Raw genomic sequence first — 24,329 nt, forward strand, 5'->3', positions numbered from 1 at the left:
AGCCATTTCTGATGAAGGAGCGGTTTCTGATGAAGGAGAGCGAAGCGGAGCTCCCTCGACTTGGAAGAAGCTGCTGAAGACCGAACTCAGGCACAACACTTTAATTTAAGCCCCGCGTCGTTATGAATGCGACTTTCTCCTCGTAGAGAAGGAGAGAAGAGAGCGCGGAGCGGAGGAGAGCCGAGGCGGCCGAGTGGGAAGGTGAGTTGGAGTTAGCCCGCTGCGTTTTCTGCCTGAGGTGTGAATGTGACAGTTGGCTGACGAGTTCGAAAAGGAGTGAAAAGTTTTTTCCTGCGGCTCTCACTGCCCTTCTCTTTCACTGCGTCCTGCTCGGGGGACCTGCGGGGATGTGTTTTGTGTGCTGTTTGTCCAGTTAGGTTCGCGGTATTTAAGTAAATCGCCACTTTCGTCTCCTGCTGCGCGGTCCAGCTCCGCGCTCGTGCCTTTTCTTCACTTAGTCGAACCGCTGGCGGCCTCAGGAAGATGGAGATGTGCAGAGATACGACTCACACCTTCCATTCCTCATTTTATTAATGTAAACGGCACAGCTGTGAGCTTTTACTGTGAAACGTAGCGCTGCTGTAACCGGGTACTTTCACTATCAGCATCTTTTTATATCTCTACTGTAGTGTTTGTGCAGCAATCAAACCAAACCTGTTCTGACAGACTAAACGCAGTTTTACTACCTCAGCACTGTAAACAGGGAGTATAGCCTGACTTGTGGCTGCAAATGTTGAGAAAAGGGTTAAAATGTCAATATTTGAGGTTTAAAATGACTTTTTAATGTAATACTCCTTCATATCCCTGTTCAGATGTGGCCATGTGTAACACGTTCACACTACATTTTACCTGGACTCTAAAGTGAACTGCTATTCAATATAGGGCTGCTCGATTTTGACAAAAAAACATCATCACGATTATTTTGGTTAATATCAAGATCACGATTATTTAACACGGGAACATCATGCGTTTATTGAAAAAAAAACTTGTAATATTAATATTATTTCCTTGAACTTTAAATGTAATTCAACTCAGAAATAAATCATAAAATGTTATAAAATAAATAAATACATAAAATATATTTATATATTGTATATTACTTATTTTGTTAATTTTTTAATATTATTTCCTTGAACTTTAAACGTAATTCAACTGAAAAAAATAAAATGTTATTAAGTTTATAAAAAAAAAAAATATATATATATATATATATATATACATATTGTATATTGCTTATGTTGTTTATTTTTTTTAATATTGTGTCCTTGAGCTTTAAATGTAATTTAACTGAAAAAAAATCAAAACTGTTATAAAATAAATAAATGAATAAAATATTTCTATATAAATAATTATAAGAAATAACATTATTAACACAATACATAATTATACATTTAAATAAATTATATAAAAATAATAAAAATCAATAAAAAAAACTACCCACAATCTACTGAAAATGACTAAATATATATAAAATAATTAAAAAAAATAAATTAGACCAAAATAAATTAGATTAAATATGTTGTAGTGCATTGCCATTATAGTTGGTAAACTATATGCAACATATTCTGGTCAGTAACTCAGTCCAAGTTAAAGGCTGGCCCACCGCTATAGAAGTAATGGAAGATAAATGTTCAGCTACAACTTAAGACTAAATAAAAGTGATTTAGGCCAACATAGCAGTGCCAGTGGGGCTGCTCTATTTTGGTTTCGCCAGAAACACCAGCCTGTTTACAGGGTCTGGTTGGTCTGGACAGTATATGACAAAGGCAAGGGGTGGGCTGAGAGCATCACTGTGATGAGCGACACGATAACCATTTTATCTCATCTTCTTTTTTTATAACTGTTAGAAGCCAAAATCGTCATTGAATATGAAATTCAATGAATTGCCCAGCCCTAGTATTCAGTGTAGGGTTGGGCAGTATAACTGTATTTATTCTTATCATGATAAATAACACCACTGTAAGGTTTTCTGAGCAGATTGTCGATATCGTCAGTACCTCAAGCATGTTTCATTGCAAAGCGAGCATCATTTGTCCTGTTTAGTTGGACTCAGTACAGTGCAGTGTATGTCTTATCAAACCTGAGAAAAACAAATATTGTGATGCATATCGTGATGTAATATTTTTGCCATATTGCCCATATATGTTATATCTATGTTATTACATTCTGTTTCTTTCCCTGTAGATGTCCTGCAGCTTATTGACAGAGTTGAGGGTCCCCTAATTCAATCAGGTGCTTGGCTTCACCCTCAAATGTGCCATTGTATGGACTGAGGTAAGCGCCTCTTGTTCAGCGCTCCGTAACTGCTCAGATAAATCACATTAGCGGGGCTGTACGTGGCTGAGGTATTTATAGAAGGAAGTGACAGTATGCAGTTGTTACGAGCTCACTTTTTGCATAGTGACCACCCTTACTGTGGAAAAGCACAAGCGTGCACACGCGTCATTTTCCCTTCACTTAATGCACATATTTTCTCTGAACACACATCCACTGTTGCTGTGTCCTAATGAACGTTACGCTTCTGTATGTGTGATTTGGAAGCCGGCTCCTCTAACCCAGGCCGAGATAGCGCTCATTAGGTTGTCTGCGGAGAAGGAAGCTGTGGGAACTTGAGGGAGAGCAGTCCGGCCAGCTGCTCCCAGTCCCTCCGGACCGTCTGCAGTATCGCTTTTGAATGAGCTTCCACGCTGTCCGTCCCAGTTCAGGAAGAGAAAAAAAAAGAACGTAAACGAGGTTCAGACCTCCTCAGCCTCCTTCTCAGCGCAAATAACCAGAACCAGCTGCACGCTAGCGTACCTTATGGAGGGATATTTATATGAGAGAGTGTCGCTGAAATGTTTCATGCACTGTGTTACGTTACTGTACTAAATAAGTAATAGACACCGGGATAGTGCTGTAGGCGAAGGGTGCTGATTCTCAGTCGTGGTGCTACGGTATCTCAGCCCTGAAGGCTTGTTTGTTATTGACTGGTTGGATCAGGGCAGGGATAATGGGGGGGGCAATATAATGAAATTTTATTGTTATTGTGATCAACTACATCACAATATAGCTTGCAATGTAGCTTGTAACAACAGAAGAACCCATTTTCATGCTATATAGAACCGTTTTCTTTTTTTTTTTATTTTATTTTCATTAGAATAGCATTGTGCATATAAAACCGTTTGTAAATATATGGATGTATGTGTGTGTGTGGTTCTTTAGGAGTTCTTTACACACTTGGTTACGATGGTTCTTGAAGGATTCTTTAGTAAAGAAAATGGTCCTATATAGAACCATGAACACTCAAAGACTCTGTTAAAGTGTTATTTGCACCATTAAAGTGAAATCCTTTTGAAAAGCGTTCTATATAGCACTAAAAAAGGGTTCTTCTGTTGTTACAGGCTTGATATTATAACAGTAGAAGAATCCTTTTTGGTGCTATATAGAACCCTTTTCAAAAAGGTTTTCTATAGAATCATCTACAGGACATCAATCTGAAGAACGCTTTAACGATGCAAAGAACCGTCAAAGCATGCAGATGATATTTTCAGTGTTCATGGTCCTATATTAAGCCATTTTCTTCACTAAAGAACCCCTGAAGAACCATCATTAAGACTGTAGTAAAGAAAATGGTTCTATATAGAACCAAGAACACTGAAATAACCCTTTGCATGATTAAAGGGACTTTTGTTCTTCAAATTGATAAAGAATGTGCTGTAGATGGTCCTATATAGAACCTTTTTCAAAAAAGTTCTATATAGAACCATCTACAGGATAGTCTCTATCAACCTGAAGAACGCTTTAACAATGTAAAAAACTCTTTAAGCATGCAGAGGGTTCTTTGAGTGTTCATGGTTCTATATACATAACTATTTTCTTTACTAAAGAACCCCTGAAGAACCATCATTTTAAAGAGTGTGGTAAAGAAAATGGTTCCATATAGATCCATGAACACTGAAAGAACCTTTTGCGTGTTTTTCCAAATTGATGGAGGATATGCTGTAGATGGTTCTATATAGAACCTTTTTGAAACGGATTTTATATAGCACCGAAAAGGGATCTTCTATTGTTGTGGTGTCAGGCTTGTTACAATAGACGAACCCTTTTTGGTGTCATATAGAACCCTGACCTACGTCTACCTGCAGCTGTTCAAGAAGTACTGATAACACCCACGATATACTCAGAAAAGCATATTGTGACGTTATGTATCGTGATAACAGTAAAATATCATCATATCGTCCATCCCTGCTAGCAGTAGAAGGTATGTCACCAGTTAATGGACATCGTAATGGGACTGAACGCTTGTGTGGGGAAGTTGTCTCAGCACTTTCTGCAGTAGATCTGTGTGGTCTGGCTCTGGGTGGCTGCATAAGCCTCGTCAGCTGGCTTATTAAGACTGTTTTACCGCTTATAATTCATTGTAGCGAAAACGGTGGAAAAACACGGCACAATGCAGCGCTCTGTTCCACGCTCTATCGCGGAGCTTCGCCGGACCATGCAAGACGTACTTACATCAGCGAGCTCCACAGGTTCTAAGGCAGAGCCGGAATGAGCACACAGACCACAGGCAGTCATGCAGATCTCCCTGTTTTATATGAATCGACTGTAGGCTCTCATTTTCCTTCTCTCACTGTGTTTTTTCAGCGTTTCATTAGCGTTACTGTTGCTTAGTGCTCATATTGTGGAACTGAGACTGATTGTTGCTTTGGATGTTATAGTGTTCAATCATGTATTGTTGAGAAATTTGAAGTCTTTATCTTAGAAGGTCTGTAAACTGCCCATCATTGAATATTATAATGTAAGGGCAGATGTTATGGCGTAATATATATATATATATATTGTCGCTGTCCAAAGAAAACCAAGAATCATGAGTTCTAATAGAAGCTTTTCATGCTTAAATGGTTCTTTGCATGGTGAAATCGAGCTTCAGAATAATGGTGAATATGGTTCTATATAGAACCTTTTTGAAAAGAGTTCTATATAGCACCAAAAAGTGTTCTTCTGTTGTGACAGGCTTGATATCATAACAATAGAAGAACCCCTTCCAAGAAAGTTCTGTATAGAACCATCTATAGGACATCAATCTGAAGAACCCTTTAACAATGCAAAGAACTCTTTAATCATGCAAAGGATTCTTTGAATGTTAATGGTTCTATATTGAATCATTTTCTTTACGAAAGAACCCCTGAAGAACCATCATTTTTAAGAGCGTGGTAAAGAAAATGGTTCCATACAGAACCATGAACACTGAAAGAACGCTTTGTATGATTAAAGGGTTCTTTGATTGTGAAGAGGTTCTTCAAATTGATGGAGAATGTGCTATAGATGGTTCTATGTAGAACCTTTTTGAAAAGGCTTCTATATAGCACCAAAAAGGGTTCTTCTGTTGTTACAGGCTTGATATCATAACAATAGAAGAAACCTTTTTGGTGCTATATTGGATCATACCAATTTATGTATATATATATATATGAAGAAGAAATACTCCAGATTCTGTTCTATTTCTAGGTCACTGTTCAAATTAGAGCACATTTGTGACCTTGATTTCCTTGATCTCTCTAAGCACATGTTTAGTTGACCCTCAGGTGGGATTTGATCTACTCATCAGAGGCTTGTTTAAGTCATTAAAGCAGGGGGACAAACCAGATATGAAGAAAATTCACAAATTCATTTAAATACTGGTAAATCATGCTTATAATATAATTTGTAATAATAAAAAACGATTGAATTAGAAAATTGTGCAATACAGAAGTGGTCTCTGGACTTTTTGACCCCACTGTACAACGTATACAACGCAAATCGTGATGTTATTTATCACACTAAATATATCACATCATCATATTCTCACCTTTATTGCAATATGAGAGTTTATTTCTATGCTTCTGGGGCCTTTGAAGACCTTATCTCCCTAAACCTGGAAACTGTCCATTATCATTCGGGTTTGTTTCACCGCAACACTTGGTAACGTTTAGTGTAGGTATTGTAGCCCCCCTAACAGTGTTCCTTTGTTTGTGCACGAAAGTAAAAGGATCTGCCGTGCCCTGTCCCTTGACTCTCAAATCTACATACCCCAAGGGCTGCTGGGAGAGTTTAACAAGCTTCTGATGTTGCTGGAGAGACGGAGCCGTTTTACATTCTTTCACTAAGGTAGAAGCCTGGAGCATCCTGGTGGAGAGCAGAGGTCAGAGTGTAAAGCGGGCATGGTGAGGAGATGGAGGCTCGCTTTCATCTCAGCTCTGCTTTATTGTTATTCCACACATGTACTACTATATAAGTGTGACAAAAGTCTATAAAGGAGGCTAAATACTTCACCATATATAGCCTGGATTTTTTAAGAGTAGTATCATCTCAAATGGAACATGTTTTATACTGTAAACAGAAATGACAGATTTCTGCATGGTACCAGAGACATAACAAAGGAGGAGGAGACTGATTGAAAAAAGAATCGGAAAACCTGTAACACACAACATGGCGTCTGTTTAGGGGGAAAGTCCACCAAAAAAAGAGCGTGTTGCTGGGAAAACCACAAGTTGGTAAAAAAAAAGCACTCTCTCCTAGTGGAGATGGGCAGTAGCCAGAACTATAAAAAAATATTTTTGGTGCTTTATTTGAGCCAAACGCTACAAGCCATTTGGGGGTTTTTGCCAGACTTTACGGGTGATTTCAAATATGTTTTTTAAAAAATGTTAATATGGCATTTATTTTATAGGATTATGGGTCTCTCACTCTTCAGTGAGATAGTAAGCTGGTGTTGTATGACTGGAACTGGCCAGAGATGTTGCCAAGATTGTCGAGTGGACAGGGATTGCTGTAAGGACTTTGACAGTACCTCATATCTTTGAAGGTTACATAAATGCAAACTGGTCATCTCTAGTGAAATTTGCCATTTTGAATGATGAACCTGCCAGTCGCATGAATTGTGTAGATTTAAATACTTTAGAAAAGGTGGGGAGTCTGCTGTTAACAGAGAATTTTAGGAGAATTCCTTCTCCTCCTTAAACATTATTATTTAGCCAACCAACAGATTCAGTTTTTAAATATTATAAGTCAGTCAGATCTAAGATAATGTTACCGAAAAGGCAAAGAAGGCCAGTTTAATTTTTACATTTTTAGATTTCTTCCTTTAATAGCTTTAGACCCGCAGGCAACAAAAGCTTACGAGTTGAAAATGATCACAGCATATATATCTGAGATATATGTAGAACATCTTGATTTCTATAAACTGCCGTAACCGCTATGAGAGATAAAACAACCATCTTCTGATTACGTTGCAAGTGGCAATCACCGGGGTCCAAGCACTACATGAGTTAAGGAGCCAGGAGAACCCAAATGATGGAAAAAGTTTTCAGAATGGCCTATATAATAGATATGGGAGAGATGTCTGCAATGCTAACATTTTGATCTTGCTATTATAAGCAACAAAATTTTAGCAAATAAAATATGCAACAGAACATCTAGAAAATAGTGCAACATCTGGACATGACTTGTATCTGTGTAGTTGTTTCCACAGGAGTTATCCCTGTAATTTAGTCTCAGAGTGTAGCAGAATTTCATGTTAAAATCACTAAAACATGATAGGAACAGTGCTGCTGGACCCAACCTTTATCTGTGTACCGAAAATGGCCTAACGTATGTGAGATAGAAATGGTTATTGAAGGACTCACATTTCAAACTGCAGCTTCCTCTGATGGCTCCTCCCCTTCCTTTGCGTCTAGCAGTCTGCAGCCACTGAGTGCAAGCAATGTGCAACATTATATGCTTCATTTATGAGTGGTTCTGGTTCTGATCTGGGTATAACAGTTAATTTGAGACATTAATGCACTGAATACACAGATGTCAAGGAGCTGTTTATATAATAGTGAAATATGGACTACAATAACAATACATCAAGCTCTTGGGGGATTTGTTTGTTCGACAATAGTCAAGTCAAAGTTTATTTATATAGCGCTTTTTACAACAGGCGTTGTCACAAAGCAGCTTTACAGAAAAAACAATAGAAAGACAATAGAGAATTTTATTTTGCCTAAAAATTGTTGACAGCTGCGTTGAATAGTATTACAATTGTTTCTAACATTCCAAATCAGTGCATTACGATGCATCAGTGCATTTTCATACCTCTACTGAACGACTGCACATATTTCCATTGTGTCTCAGCTCCAGCTGCACCCGTACTCATCCCACTACAGACGTAAACCACAAAAAGCTCAGTCTTTTCATGGACATGGTTCACTGATGAAGCATTAATTTCAGTGCAGCTCTGTATACTCTGACTCTGATGGACGTTCTGTCCTGTAAAGACGCACCGAATAAAAAGACCACTCAACACACAGTGAAGAGGAATGAGGGTTGAGCTTTTTTCTTTCAAGCTTCTTAATAGCTTTTCAACTTTCCCAGCTACCAAAGCTTTGGTCTGGGTCATTCTCTCTCTCTCTCTCTCTCTCTCTCTCCTTTGCTGGCTGTTTTGCGAGGAACGCTTCAAACCCAAACAGCCTCTGGAAAGAGTCTGCTCTCACTCAGAGGTCAGCAGCTGCAGCCTCAGCCCTCCTCCACACACATGGGCTGGTTTGGGGGCTGTCCGGGGGGTTGGGAAGGGTTTGGAGGAGGTTTGTGGGGGGGTGGGTTCTGAGCTTAGCTGCATTAGCTGACCCTTCACCCCGGCTTCCGCTCTCGTAATTGCAGGAAGTGAGGCAGCGCAATGAGAGAGGACGATGGCCGGCCTCGCATTAATGAGCACAGAGGTGCCAGTGTTGTTAAGGCAGACTGGCGGCCATGTTGTCTGGACTCTGATGAAAAAAATCGGGAAAATTTATACCTGTTAGAAAGAGTGGCTCTTTACAGCCATATGTTTGATGAATGGAAGGAAAACAGTGGATTTGAGTGTTCTGTACCACTCAGAAGTTTGGACACACCCCATTGGATGCATGTTTTTTTATGGTCAAGACATTTTGATATAAATGCTAATGTTTAAATGCCAGTTTCTAAGACTAAGAGGTCTGCTACCCAACCCAAGCCCAATGAGGCCTGCAAAGTATTGCGTGTTGGGATGGATTTGGGCCGGTTTTTCACATACAACAGGCTTGGGTGGAATTCGGGTTTGTTTTTTTTATGAATACTTTATTTTATGTATTGCATTTGTTTTCATTTGAAGAAAAATGTACATTTCAGTCATTTTCACAGTCTCTCACTGGTACAGTCTTCATCTTGGTCACTGTTTACTATGAATTAAATAAAAAGAAAGCTTGCTCAAACTGGAACTGTTTAAAATTCCAAATGAGTCAGGGATTGTTAACATTATGATCTGGTCATTACATCAGATAAAAAGCACACGGGTTAGGTGCATTGTAGAGCTTGTGGTAGCATTTTTGGCTATGATAGTAGGACTGACACATAGCACAGCATTGCAAGGGGATTCGATTATGCTCAGGTTTCAGAGTTAGCCGTACCAGTCTGGCCTGGCAGGGTGGGGTCTCAAAGTTGTGGGTAAAATATAAACAGTGCTGTGAAGGTTTCTCAATGCTTGTTGGAAAAGCATCCAGGTGGCTCATCATAAAGCTGTGTGCGAGAGTGTTCAAAACTGCATCAAGGTAAATGGGGGCTACTTTCAAGAATCCTTAATAGTTTCAATTGGAATCAATTTTTTGAACTTTTTGTTTACTTTTTGGTTGAACTAGCAAAAAGAAACCATTTTTAATAAGTAAATGTCTAGAAACAAATTTAATTTTACTGTCTGTTGGCACCAGTCTCTGTGGTGAAGGACATGCTAAGCGAGAGTAAGACATTTAAACATCTGAAGTCTCAACCGTCGCAAAGTAATCTCCATATGTGGCCAGAAATGGCGACTTCGCTGTGAAACTGTAAGCGCGTGTCATCGGTGTGGGGCTGCTTTGAAAAAAGCTTCATAAATAACTGAAAATATGTGAGCAGCACATCTAGCAATGATTTCCCTGTTCAGGCCAAGCAGATGAAAGAGGAAAACAGCCTGAGCTCCCCACCACCCCACCCCATCACACACACACACACACACGGCTTGAGTTATTATCTCTGAGCGAGTGTGTCACACACACGCCGCAGACCGAATGTGGTTGCCTCCTGCCACGCGGACGGCGAGGCGCGGGAGATTTACGATGCCTCGGCCTTTGATATCTGGAGGGAAACGTTTGAGCGCAAAGCAGAAGCGCCTCATGAACTCGTCCGAACGCCGTTTCATCTCAGGACAGGCCGCGCGCATCACGCGCATCTGCGCCTGTTTATCTCCAGCTTTTTATGAACTCTTTTCCAAGGCGATGTTTCGAGTGAATGTTCAGAATATTATCTCACTGTCTGAGGCTGCAGTCACAGTGCAGTGCTGCACTGACACAAATCTGATTTTTTGGCCTAAATCAGTAACAAATCTGATTTGTTCAGAACTGTGTGAACTCAAGTTCAAAAGTTCATGTATAGGTTATTTATCGAGGCAGTAGATTAATCCCCAGGTTTCTTTCCATAACAAAAAAAGCTATGGGATAATAATCTATGGGATAATAATCAATCTTGTAAACAAATATGAAAAATACAATTTAAAATAGTTTGGCCTAATAGTCTAATAACAGTGACAGGTTACTACAGTAGATTATAGGCTAACTTAACATAGTAAGCTTTAGCCATATAATAACTTTAACAGGAAGCAATTTATAGGCTATTAAAGTTATAGTGAGAACTTCCAAATCATAATAAGAACAAAGTTAGCTTGCCTTGATTATTGTTCCTGGTTCTCTTGCCGTACTGGTTATTAAAGGAAAGGTGTCGCGGATTTCGAGTAGCTTCTTTGTCTGTAAGTGAGAAACAGGCTGTCAGTCAGATAAAGGACCTCTCAATTATGGCTCCTTTCTGTGTGCACAAAAAAAAATGTGCTGCATTAAAAAAACAAAAAGTATCAGCCAAGAATATGCAGATCAATGCGATATAGGGCTGATGTGATTCGTCAACAAATTGTAACTGCCTTGTATCAATATTCTCATCATCCTATGTGGGCAGTGTGTTGACCGTAACTAACTTGATGCTAAAATGCGCTCATGTGGGTCATTTCAGGGTGGAGGTCTGTTCACACTACTGACAGATGAGCCACCTTCAAACATAGATGTGGACCATCAAGGCAGAATGATGTGATGATGTGTAACTTACTCCACGACAGGCTGATATTAACACTCACACAGCTTGTGTGCATCATTGAAAGGGAGGAAACTGGCATGAACTCACACCAGCAGGATCTCAAGAGTTTTCTGTCTTAAATTGTGTGGATATGAAGTAGAAGGCCTAAAACTAAACTGAACACAATGCAGAAGTACATAAACGCAGGGTACATGATGCTCTAACTACAGCTGTTTACTGTTTAGGTGCCCTCTTAAAAAAGATGGTGCTTCAAGGGTTCTTTAGTAAGGAAAATGGTTCTATATAGAACCATGAACTCTCAGAGAACCCTTTGCATGATTAAAGAGTTCTTTGCATCATGAAAGGGTTCTTCATGGACAATGTGCTGTAGATGGTTCCATAAAGAGCCTTTTTGAAAATGGTTCTATATAGCATCCAAAAGGGTATCAAGCTTGTAACAATGGAAGAACCCTTTTCAAAAAGGTCTCTAGATAGAACTGTCTATAGCATATTCATGCACATATTCCATCAAGAACCCTTTCATGATGCGAAGAATCCTTTAATCATGCAAAGTGTTCTTTGACTGTTCATGGTTCTGTGTAGTACTATGTTCTTTACTAAAGAACCCTTGGAGAAATATATTTTTAAGAGTGTGGAGCATATTCATCCCAAAGCTCATCTCCATTATATCCTACACTGTTAAAAATGATGGTTCTTCAAGGGTTCTTTAGTAAAGAAAATGGTTCTATACGGAACCATGAACAGTCAGAGAACCCTTTGCATGAATAAAGAGATTGATTGAGATTCAGATTGATGGAGAATGTGCTGTAGATGGTTCTGTATAGAACTTGTCTGAAAAGGGTTCTATATAGCACCAAAAAAGGTTCACCTGTTGTTACAATGTCAAGCCTGTAACAATAGAAGAACCCTTTTTGGTGCTATATAGAAGCCTTTTCAGACAAGTTCTATATAGAACCGTATAAAACTCATTTTCCGTCAACCTGAAGAACCCTTTAATGATACAAAGAACCCACACAAAGGGTTCTGTGAGTGTTCATGGTTCTATAAAGAACTATTTTCTTTACTAAAGAACCACCTTTTTACATTTTTTACTTCACTTTTTTACATTTTTTTGCATTTACAATTTTAGAAATGTTCAGCTCGAGTATTAGTGCTTATTCACTGGCGTATGTGCCATTATCTACATTTCTATCTTAAAGGTTTGCTAAAAAATTAAACCTGCTGGACTTTTTCTCCTACAAGAAAGTGTAACAAGTCCAGTTTCTTTGTGACTTCCTGCCCCGAACACTGCCCTTGAAGATCCACTCTGCTCCTTCTCTGCTCGTAACTTCACAGACAGATTCCTTTGGCACAGTAAGCTCTGCTGTATAAATGCACCCTTAAGCTGTGTAGATGACCAAAGACAAGAGAGCTCCAGGGGCTGCTGTGGACGAACGGTGCTTCCAGTCAGTGACCCTGTGTGTCCTTGTTGTGAGTTGTTTGTTGGGGTGATGTTCTCAGTGCATGTTCAGAGGATTAGCTCACTGTCTTCCTCTCTGTGCCAGTAACAGACAGGCCGGAGTGCTGCTGTGTGCATTGGAGATGTAGCAGCAGAGGCCTCCATTAGGGGAATATCAGATGAGGCATGTATTATAAATGCTTTGTTTTTGCACTGTGACGTTGGGCTGGATTAGTTTGTTGAGGATGGTGTGATGCTGCTCTCTGGAGGACGAGAGACAGGAGACCGGATCCATGCGAGACACACACACACACACACACACACACACACACACACACACCCCCACATACCCCCACAATGAACTGTATATCAATCAGGGACAGAAAGAGACAGAGAGGGACTTTTCTCAAAACTCTCAGTGGCATCACTAGTTCCTGTAACAGCAGCCATATACCAGGCCTCTCTCTCTCTTTCTGCCTCTTTGCTCTGCCTCTACCCACTCTCTCACTCACTGTCTCTCACTCCTCTACTGCTATGTCACTGTTCCTTCCACTCACACTCACTCCCTCTCACTTGTTCTCTCACGCTCTTTCTTGCACTGTCTCTCTCAGTCCTCTCGCTATCTCACTGTCCTCTCTCTCTCTCTCTCTCTCTCTCTCATTCACTATCTCTTTCCCTTCTCTCACTATATCCCTCTTTTTCACTCATTCACTGTCTCTCACCTTCCTCTCACTCTCCCTCTCTCTTTTTCTCTCATTCTCTCTCACCCTTCTCTTGCTTGCACTCTCAGTTTCTCTTTCTCTTTCTCTCTCTCTCTCTCTCTCTCTCCCCCATTCACTATCTCTTACCCATCTGTCACGATCTCCCTCTCTTTTTCTCTCATTCAGTGTTTCTAACCCTCCGCTCACTATTGCTCACTCTCATTCTCCTTCTCAATTACTCTGTCACCCTCTCACTATCTGCCTATCTCTCTCACTTTCTTCTTGCTATCTTTCTCTCTCACTCTCGTTACTTCTCGTGCCCCCCCTCCCCGGTCTCTCTGTCTCTCTTGGGCACGCGTTTCCCATCTTTTTCTCTTGTTCTCTCTTTCTCACTTTATCTCTCTCTCTCTTTATTGTTCTCTCTCACTACTTCTCTCTCTCTTTCTTTTTTACTCTCTCCCTACCTCTCCCTCTCTCTCTCTCTCTCCCTCCCTCTCTCTCTCTCAGTGTCAGTTATGTCCATGTGAGATAAAGTGTGAGACCACACTGCACGTTCTCCATCTATCTTAAGTTCTTTCAGCCCGCCCCCCCCCACCCACACACATACACACCTGTGCATACGGCAGCCCGCCTCACACCCAAACAAAGGTGTGTGACAGCTCCCTCCCCGAAACACGATTGTCCTCTTGTGAATTTCACCACGCAGGTCTCAGCTTGTGCTGAGGTTCAACAGTCCTCATCCAGCGCCCTGGTTTAACCCTTAGAACCCAAATACAACTGCTGTTTGCTGTATTATTGAACGTTATTTTGGGGTAATTATGCAGTTAGTTACATAGATAAGTACAGTCAGTTACTAGGGATGCACTGATATGGGAACTGTGGGCCGATATCTGATATTTTTGATGTAGATATCTGTACCGGTGCTGATCTAAAATGTAGAAATCAGAACAAGTATCTAGATTAGCGTTATAGAAAAATATAACTCTTATTTGGAGGTATTAATGCAAATACTTTAGCACAGTAGATTAGCGCTGCTTAAACATTCTGCTCTTTTAGAGTGTGATAAAGTTCTGAAATATCAGTGACATCTAAACATCTGTCTGATTTTGATATTCTCTTTTAGCAGTTATGTGCTGAAACCAGTATGGTTCTGATATCATTGTGCATTCTTATCACTAAGGCTACGTTCACACAGCAGGTAAAAAGTGGCCCAAATCCGGTCTTTTTCTTCATATGCAGTATAAACAGAACAAAACACATTTAATTTGACATTTCCAGTTCCAATTTGGGACACTTTCATATGTGGTACTCAAATCCGATCCATTTCCAATATGCAGCAGTGTTACACGTCTGAACAGCCAGATCGGAATTCATGCGACTTTTACGTCAATCCAACTCCAAATTCGTCATAATTTTGCACTGCTGAGACCACCTAAACATTTAGGCTGATGCCTCTGTACCAAAAAAATTAGAAGGCTCTGTGTTCGAAGAGATTTTAAAAGAAATGGCTGAACGCGGCCGCAGGAGAACGAGGCTGCAGCAAAGAAAAGTCTGAAAGCAAAGTTTAACCAATCCGAGGACACAAACCAAAGAAGTGACTGTGCCCTTTTGACAGTGAGCTTGAGCACAACCAAAGAAGTGACTGTGCCCTGTCAGTCAGTGAAGCTTCATGATGGCTCCTGTGATGCTGGTAAAGATGAAACTGAAATCTACAGGAGCGACTGGCGTTCTGGCTGGCAGTCGTGATTGTTTACCTTTGGATGAGCCAGGTGAAGCAACATGAAGCACTGTTCTCTTGCACATGCGGGTCGGTTTAGGAGCTGATCTGTTCAGATTTGGTGAGAAAATCAATTTTGGGCCACTTTTACCTGCTGTGTAATCATAGCCTTACATTTCCATTCAGTTTATATTCTGTATGGATGGGTTCAAATTTTTGCTGAGGTTTTTCTTTTTGTTTCTGTGTCAAGAAATGACAGAAACAATGCAAAAAATGTAAAGGATTGTTTTGCGAACAAGAACAATAACTTTATATCATCTTCAAATCATATTAAAACGTCTCCTCTTCTTCTCACAAGCAAATTTAGTAGATTGAAAGTTTAAAATCCACACTTTCAATACAAATCCGGGTGAAAAATACTTTAAAAATACAAAAAGGAGGAGGTGTTCAGGGTGTATACGGCCGCTGAGGTTCGACAGCAAAAAGAAACGTCTTTGTCCGAAGGAATAAAGAAAAGAAACTAAGGCATCATGGGAGATGAGAAAGCTTTGGATAGTCTCTGAAATTATGAATCCTGTTAGTTCAGCACACCGAAGCGTGTTTATTTAGATAAGCCTCCCTGCTGCCCTCTCATTTAGTTAATATAAACAGTTGGGCGACTTGGCTGGTTCCTCAAGCGCTTGGCTTTTTCACTGTGTTTTTGCTCGCAAGGTTTTATTTATTTTCCTGCCTAATGGACACACTGGGTATTATATTAATTCGCTTATATCAGGAATTGTGTTTGGCCATGCTCGAATAGCTGAGCCACTTGTTTGCCTGAAATCTAGCAGGCAAACTTTGATAGGCAGCTCCAGCCTAATTAATAGGTTGGAAAGTGTGTTCGTTAACAGCAGATTTACAGTTTTTGCCCCTTGGGATTTTTTTTAATGAACTCATACAGTGTTGTGGGGGAGAGCTAATACTTAATTTAACAATGGCAGTTTTACAGTGAAGGTGTTAAGCATAATAAAAATGCCTGAAAAGAGGTAAAAAACAGAAAATAATGCTCTCAGTTTCTTTAATTTGTCCTGTATTTTAATTTCTGCAGCAGTGGTTTGTTTACAGGGTATTTTACAATGTGCATATAGTGTCTCTGAGACTGGTACAGAGGTCAAGGCTGGGTTTCCTAGAAGCATCTTAACACAAAGATATGTTGTAAATGGTAGAGTGACCATCACACTGAACATGACTCTACCAGTTGAGATGCTAAGATGCTTTTGGGAAAACTGCTTCCAGACTAGTAGATCTTTCTGTTGGTCATTTTTAAGTTAATGTGTGCATTTGGGTAGTTTAAGGTTGGACATCTTGGTCATTTGAAGGCTTTTTTGGCCAGTTTAGACCCAGTAAATTGGGACAGAAATTTTCAGTTGTTATTATACTTAATGACTTTATCAGTGAACATACCAGGGATATCAGTTATCGCAGATCAAGATGATCTAAGCAAATCATTTCTGATAGACTGATTTAATTTCTATTTTTATGCAGTCTTTCTTGTGTAGAATGGTGAGCTGGGTTAAGAGTTAGTATAAGCTCTGGGCCGCTCTTTTCCTTTTGTGTTGAAAGAAACGTTTTGCTGAAGAGAGAGTTGCATCGTCCAGTCTTCATTAAAATGAAAGAGGACAAGCAGATGCCCACAGCATCAAACACCACAGCTGCAATACTTCACCAAAAAACTGCTGATAGCTTAGCATTCCCAGAACATATGTAGAGTTGAGCTGACTGTTTTATTGTTTTGTATATGACAGCAAGGCATTGTCATCTGGAACCATTTGAAATGAGAGATGTGAGGCCTAAGCTTAACATAAGTTAGCTTATATGGATGGTTGCTAGCCTAGAATGTTTAGTATAGTATAGGTTAGAGTATTATGTTATGGTTATACCTTAATGTACAGACCACTGTTGTTCATTTGTTAATAGTTGATTGTGGGGGTTTAGGATAGTTTTTAGTGGAAAAATATTTATGTTCTGAAGGATTAATTGGATGGTTGTTAGGTTTTGTTCACTGAATTTACAAGTGGAATGTAATTTTTTGGGGTGAAAATGTTGGTGTTGAACGCTTTATTGGACCTTCCCAAGGTCACAGACCACTACTGGCAATATGTAAACAGTTCATCGTGGGTGTTTAGGATAGCTATGGGTTGTAAATGTTTGCATTCTGAAGGTTTTATTGGATAGTTCCCCAGTTTTATTCACTGAATTTACCAATGTAAATGTAGTTTTTATTGAACATGTTGGTGCTGAATATTTATTTAGATTGTCCAGGTTACAGACAGCCACTGGCCATTTGTAAACTGTTGATTGTGAGTTTTTTTTTAGTAGTTTTTAGTTGAAAATGTATGGCTTTATTGGGTGGTTTCTAGTTTTGTTCACTGAATTTACCAGTGAAATGTTATTTTTGGTTTAAAAGGTTGGTGTTGAATGCTTCATTGGACTGTCTCCAGGTTACAGACCACGACTGGACACTTGTCAATTGTTGATTCTGAAGGTTTTTTTTGGATGGCTACTAGATTTTATTCACTGAATATACAACCCTGTTTCCAAAAACAGGTTGGGACGTGAATAAAATGTAAATAAATACAGAATGCAATGGTGTGCAAATCATTTAAACCCTGTATTTAATTAAAATATTACAGAGACTACGTCAAATGCTGAAACTGAAAAATTGTATCGTTTTTTGAAAACTATATCCCCGTTTTGAATTTGATGCCAGTAACCCAATTCAAAAACGTTGAATTGGGCTGCAGCCAAGGTAGTGAGGTTCCTCGGTAGGACTGTCCTATGAAGACTCCTACTTCGTAGCCTCTTGGTCACACAAATGGAACAGACCTAACGAGGCTGTGTGGTGACGTCACCAGAAAGATCCGCCTCTTGCAATTGCGGCGCGAAACTGGTGAGACAATTGGAGCCCGTGGCATTGTGTTTGTTGCTATGGTAGCTAATACACCAACAAACTTATGTAGTACAATAAACTACGTATATACAAATACTTGATTAAAATATGATATATGAGTGATATACGATATGAGGTCGTGAAGATGTGTTTAAGGACGTGAACAGCTTACATTTTAAAACAAGCTCTGCTCCATTTCTTCGTTTTATGCCATTTTTGTGATGCTGTTTTTTTGTGAGAACTGTGGCTCACCAAAGGCCTGGAAGCATCTATCAGTTGTGTCCCTGAAATCACTCCGAGTGTAGGCTGCATTTCTAAGCTGTGTACAAAAGGGTCCTTCACTTTGGAACAGCCTTCTGTGACGTAGCGGCCTGGAAATGCAGCCCACCTCGGCTGCAGCCTAGACTTTGGAACGCACCTTGTAAGCGTTTAGGAACCGAGGAGACCAACTGCTGTAGTTTTAAAAGTAAAATGTTTTCCTGTTCTTACTTGATATAAGACGTCAGCTGCTTAACAGATCTGGGGCCATATTACAGAAAATTCTCAAGGCTGAGATCATATCTTAGCTGCTTTGTTGTCATGGCAACTTCAGTTCGGACTGAAGTTAGGACAGAAGCTATTACAGAACAACGGTTCTTAAGTCTATAATCTTATCTTATTTCCAGATAAGAAAACGGTATTACAGAAACATCCTAAGTTGCCAAAATATTCTGAATATTTTCTTAGCTTTAAGATAAACCCCAGATGTGTCTTCACTTCTGTTTTAACTGTCTGTTTCTATTGTTTTGTGCAGTGAGAGGCAGCACAGTTCACCGTAACTGGCATACTGACGCTACATTTATCTCCACTGAAAACGGTGCTTTGACTTGTGAGGTTTTTTTTTCTAACAGCGTTTAAAAAACCTCTCCACTGTCCCTCGTATTACCTTTGTTTTTTAATGTTTGAATAAACCTCTTCAGATAGCTACAGTATTACAGTGAAGGTGGTGAATAATGAGGAGACAGAGCTGATCTGTTTATTAGGAGGAATAACGTTAGCACGCTCGGCTAACGCGTTTGGTAATGAAACTGAAAGTGGAGACAGCGACGCTCTGATAAGCAGCACAAAGCGCTGACACTTTTTTTACCTTTCAGTTTATTGCGCTTCAGTTTTATTTTACCTCTTTTTTTACATCAGTAACAGTAGCTAACATTAGCTGTCTGGCTAACCAACTTGATCACTTTGATTACGTGTTTACGTTTCAGCTGTGCGAGTATGGTCCGTTGCTAGGTAACAGACATGACAGTTGATTGTCGACTTTGATTGAGTAAGTTGCGATTTCTTAACTTGAGATAAGAAAAGATGCGTAAGATAAGATAAGATTCCTAAATTAAGATAAGACACATCAATGGTGTCAAATCTCAAGCAAGAATTTCTGGTGACGTTTGCAAGTGAAAAAAAATAAATAATGAAACAGAAATGAAAAAGGGCTTTTTGGAATAAAAGTCCTTAAAAATCAGAAGCAAAACTGTTTCACTTTGAAAAGCGTTTGCAGTGTTATCTACATGCCCTACTTCGACCCTCTGTAACTAGCATCAATTTAGCATCAGCTAATGATCAGCCCAGAGCAGGCTCTATTCAGGCTCATCAAAAGCAAGGAAGAGGCTGTAATGAGTCTGCAACGTAAAGGTGAACAGGCTCATCCAGGCGAGCAGCTGAGGAAGGGGGGTCATCTTGTTCCACTTTTGGTAAACCTCCCCTCTCCTCGGGGCTCTGCCTTTTCTTTGATAATTGCAATTAATCCGCCTGCAGTCGGGGGAGAGCATATCCAGTCTCTTTAGGCTGATGGGAGCAGTGGAGGGAGGGAGGGAGGGAGAGAAAGAGAGAGGAGCGGAGGATGAATTACTTCAAGCTGCCGGCTGATGTGACGTTTGCCTGGAAGGTCTCACACTCTCAGAGAGCTGAGGAGCGCTGGCTTCCTGCTATTAGAGATACAGAGGGAGGGAGGGAGGGTGGTGAGTAGAGTGATGGAGGAAGAGCGGAGAGCAGAGAGGGCCTGGAATCTAATTTTTGCGAGCACTGGGATGCGTAATCAGATTGAGCTAATGCTAGTGTTCCGTCAGTGTGTCTTACGTGCAGACTGGAAACATATACAGGTCAGGAGAAATGTTAAAAAAATCTTGTAGGCCGCTGCACGAGATGTGTCTAATGCGTTCGTCCCAGACTGTTACAGTAAGGACAGTAACGTCGACTTTGGACGTCCACGGCGACAAAATATAGACATGCCATTTATTCCCGTTAGTGAGGAAATAGGGCTAATCTAATAATGATATCTGATTTGTCCAATTATTACCTACAGGGCATTTGGTTGATGATACGCTAAATATATTGTAGTTACATTACAGTTTGGTAAGTGCCCAGATTTCCCAGAAAGAAATATGGTTTGGCCAGATTCAGCTAAAATGGGAGCAGATAGAGGACAGATAAAATAGAGTTGTGTCCGGAGACTAAGACCTATTGATCCAAGCATCGACCCATTTACAGAGCAGTTCCTTCTACCTTATTGATATATTTTCCCTTTTCCTCTGCTGGACACGTCTCTCAAATTGGTGACCGCAAAGCCGATAAATTCAGCAGGCTCTGTGTTGGTGACGTGTCTGTTGTTTGTGTATTCGGAGGGGGGCGCTTAGGGTCTTTAGACATGTCATAGAAGTGAAAAGTTAAAAGCAGGAGGGTCCCATTCTAGCCTTTGAGGACCCCCCTCCCCACCCTGCCAGCATTTTTGTTCTATTTTGGCTTGCTACACTTCCTGAGCAAGAAAATCAGCTCTTGATCCCTTGGGCCAGGTGTGTTGGGATCCGGAATAGAATCCAAACCTGGGGGCGGTCAGAAAAGCTTTAGAATGCCATTCACCAAGCTATTACTTTCACCAAGTAATAGCTTGGTGAAAAAATTGAAATTACACAATTTTTCCCAAAGCCCAAATATACTCATTCAGCCCTAATGGACAAAAGTATTGACAAGCTGGCTGCTACCACTGTTTTCATTAATGCAAAGTTCATTTTTATAGGTAACAATATTTCATGCATCAGAATGGAAAATTCTGGCCAAAGAATTGTACCATTACTACGTTTGTTGTAAACATGCTTAATCGCATCCTAGAGCAGGGGTGCCCATACTTTTGTGGCTTGAGATCTACTTTTTCCAGTGGACAGGTCATCGTGATCCACCTTAAAAAAAAAGGCTGGCCTAATTTTTTTTAAAAGCTTTGAAACTTTTTTAATGCACTTCAGTGGTCTATATTAATATTCAGCCTTACTGGGCAAACAAATAAAAAATCACACTAATCTTACTCTGATGATTTGCACTGAAAGGTGTCAGCCAGGTTTGTGTAGTCTGGACCACTTTTTTCTTCCTGAGTTCACCTTGAGCTGGCAGTCCGTCATCGTAGTTTCTGTGTATAGTTTGAAAATGCCTCTCGACGTTCCTCTTCTTTGGGAGTGCGATGACTACTTGACAAATCAAGCAGATGCATTTGGAGTTTGACACTGTAAAAAAATAGCCTTCCTCCTGTTCTGTATTGAAGAGGGAAGTTTTCGGTTTCTTTGTGCTCGGTCTCGCTCTAATCTTCTGAGAGAGTCTGTGTAGGTTACGAAAGGAAACTGCAAAAATGGCGCTACATGAATTGGCTACCGATAAATGAAAACTTTCTAGACTGCTAGAGGCAAACTCCCAGCAGTGCTTTAGGCTGGCTGCAGCATAGCTATGGTAACAAGCAGTAAATTAAAGAGACAGTGGCCACATTTCACACATTTCAGTAAGAAAGTGTTGAAATTTGATAGCCTGTTTGAGTGAGGCCAACATGCACTGTGCGATCGACTGGTCATTCGTGATCGACGTATTGGGCACCCCTGTTCTAGAGTATTTTCTATATCAGTGGTTCCCAGCGGATGGTCCACGTTTTTCCTTTATCCATATGTCTTGTTAGTTGGGTTGGAGCAAAAATGTGGGGGCCCTGAGGACTGGACTGGCGACTACTATTCTAGAGTGAGAGTTTTTTAACCCCCTTAAAACCCCCTTCTGATGATGTATCGTGAAGATGAGAGAGACTTTTGAAACTGTTTGTGGTGAATTTTTGGCAGGCTGTTTTAATTTTTTTTCATTAGTTGGTGAAAGAGGAAGATTGCTAACAGTACTGCTGGGAATCTGATCATGTTAATGGTACCGTTTTACTGTAGTGTCTTCAAATCATCATTACAGTGGAGTGAATGGATCACTCAGATGATTGAAATGACTCAGCAGATACAGAGGAAAAGCTCAAGTTGGCTTGCTTCAGTTTGGCTTCTTTTTTCTGGCTCAGAGGGTAAAATTGTCTCTGGCGTCCATTTAGACACCACAGAGATGGCTGTGCAGAGTGTTTGCATAATGCATGCTGGGAATTGTAGTGAGAGAACACTATAAAATTCTGTCAGACTCAGGGATTCTGCTGTACAGAATTCCGTATAACATAACAAACATATTAAACGCTAGTTTTAGGCCAGAATGCTCCTGTAACAACTTAACAACAACTTTGATGTAAGTATGATGATTTTGGCGTGCAATTTGCACCAGTTGGTGTCAAGAAGCTTCCGTTCTGTTGTTAGCTTCATTAGTCCTGTACAGGGGTCGGCAAGCCAAATGCTAAGAAGAGCCATTTTGTCCTTTCAGCAAAAATCAATCTGCCTTGGGAGCCACAACGTTTAATGTCCATTTTACCATCTTGGCTGTAAATATGTCTCAGTATTTGCTAATGTGCTTGTATAGGCTAACAAGTTTAATATAAATGAAAATGCAGACTTACTTTGCGCTGCTTTAAGCTTTAGCTCAGCGATAGCGCTTTTCTCGCATCTCCGTCAGGAAACTTATAAAGTTTCTTGTAAAATGTCTCTCAACGTTCGACTTTTTACGAGGCTGAAGTCGCTTCTCATTCTCCAGCTTCTGTTTAAATGTTCCCGTTCCACTTTAAATGGTGCAGTGGGCTTCAGCTTCGTGACTTTTTTAGTGTTTGACAGTTTCTCGTTACAGATTAAACATATCAGGAAACGAGCTGCAGTGCTTATAAATGCAAATAAGTCAATTTGTCTCCAGATTATCAATGTTCTTAAACCTTTCTCTTTGCCATTTAGTTAGCTACTAACTAGGCAAGATTGTTGTCTGTGTCGCTGTGTGACCAACAGTCTGTGCACCAACCTTCAGGGTTAAAGGGTGAATTAGCAGTTCTACATGAACTCCAGCCATTTATTATTAAAACCATTAGAACAATCAGCAGAGCTTTATTTTACGGCAAAGGAGGTTTATTTTATTTTTACCTAAAAATCTAATTCTGTGGAGCCGCAACAGGGCAGTAAAAGAGCCGCATGTGGCTCTGGAGCACCGTGTTGCCAACCCTTGGTCTAGTAACTCCAGTACAAAAGCAAAGAAGCAAACGTCAGACACTTGTTGTCTTGGCTGATGTCTAGGCTATATTTGTGGAAAGGGGAGAATTGTGTAAATTTGATATTATATACATTGTGTTTCTTTAGTATTTCTCTTCTCTCCCTCTTAAAGCAGTGTGAGAAGTGTGTGTTTTGGGGGGAGGGGGTGTGGGACGGTCTGCTTGGTCCTCTGGCGGTCAGTTCCTCAGAAGCGTATCCACACAAAGGACACACTGTTGGTCTGTGTTATGTCAGACCTTGGAGAGAAAGACAAGCAAAGCTAAACACAGTGTCTTTGCCAGTACGGGCCAAGGATCACTCGGGATATCGCAGAACGAGTGCCACAGCAGAGGGGGGAAATCCTCTCAATTGCTGTGATTTAGATATCTCAGTAAAAGCTTGGCACATTTCAGGAGCCAAAGAAAGAACACAGAGAGTGAAGCGAGAGAAAAACACAACCGGGCATTGTGCGGCGTCGGAGCGGCACTGCTTTGCATATGTTCTCCTCTATAACATCCTGACTACGCCGGAGATTTTTATGCCATTGCATTTAATTTGCATTCCTGAGCTATTAAGCAATGAACTTGCCACTGCACGACCCATCATGAGCACAAATGGAATGACAGTCCATAGTTGCTGCTTATTGTGCTAGCATTATGTGTTGAATGGGCCTAGGAAGAAGAACAAGTTGTTTCGGGCTGAGTTTAACAGTAAGAGGGAATCTGCAAGAATTCCAGGAATTCCAGTGTTAAAGTTCACACCGTAGCTCCATCTGCAATTGAATCTCGGGGAAATAGGAGACAGCTGTGCGTGTGTGTGTGCATGCTTGTGCATTCAGCCACATGCAATAATTGATACGTGTACATCACTCTATTTCAGAGTTCCCACTGGAACCTGTACGTTCTCCAGATGTGGATCGTTAGCTCCAGGGTTGGCATTCGTCCCTGAGTCCGAATGATAGACAAGTAGCATTCCAGATGTTTGT

General features: G+C 40.4%; 1 protein-coding gene across 1 annotated transcript in view; it reads left to right on the forward strand.

Annotated features, from left to right (window-relative positions):
* bmpr1bb (bone morphogenetic protein receptor, type IBb) overlaps positions 1-24,329 on the forward strand; it is a 140,982-nt gene continuing 116,653 nt past the window's right edge. Inside the window, exons 1-2 of the mRNA XM_036594826.1 lie at positions 1-201; positions 2,185-2,274. The gene's annotated coding sequence lies outside the window, so the exon portion shown is untranslated. The remainder of the gene's footprint in view (positions 202-2,184; positions 2,275-24,329) is intronic.

Source organism: Colossoma macropomum, unplaced genomic scaffold (assembly GCF_904425465.1).
Source record: "Colossoma macropomum unplaced genomic scaffold, Colossoma_macropomum, whole genome shotgun sequence".
NCBI lineage: Eukaryota > Metazoa > Chordata > Actinopteri > Characiformes > Serrasalmidae > Colossoma > Colossoma macropomum.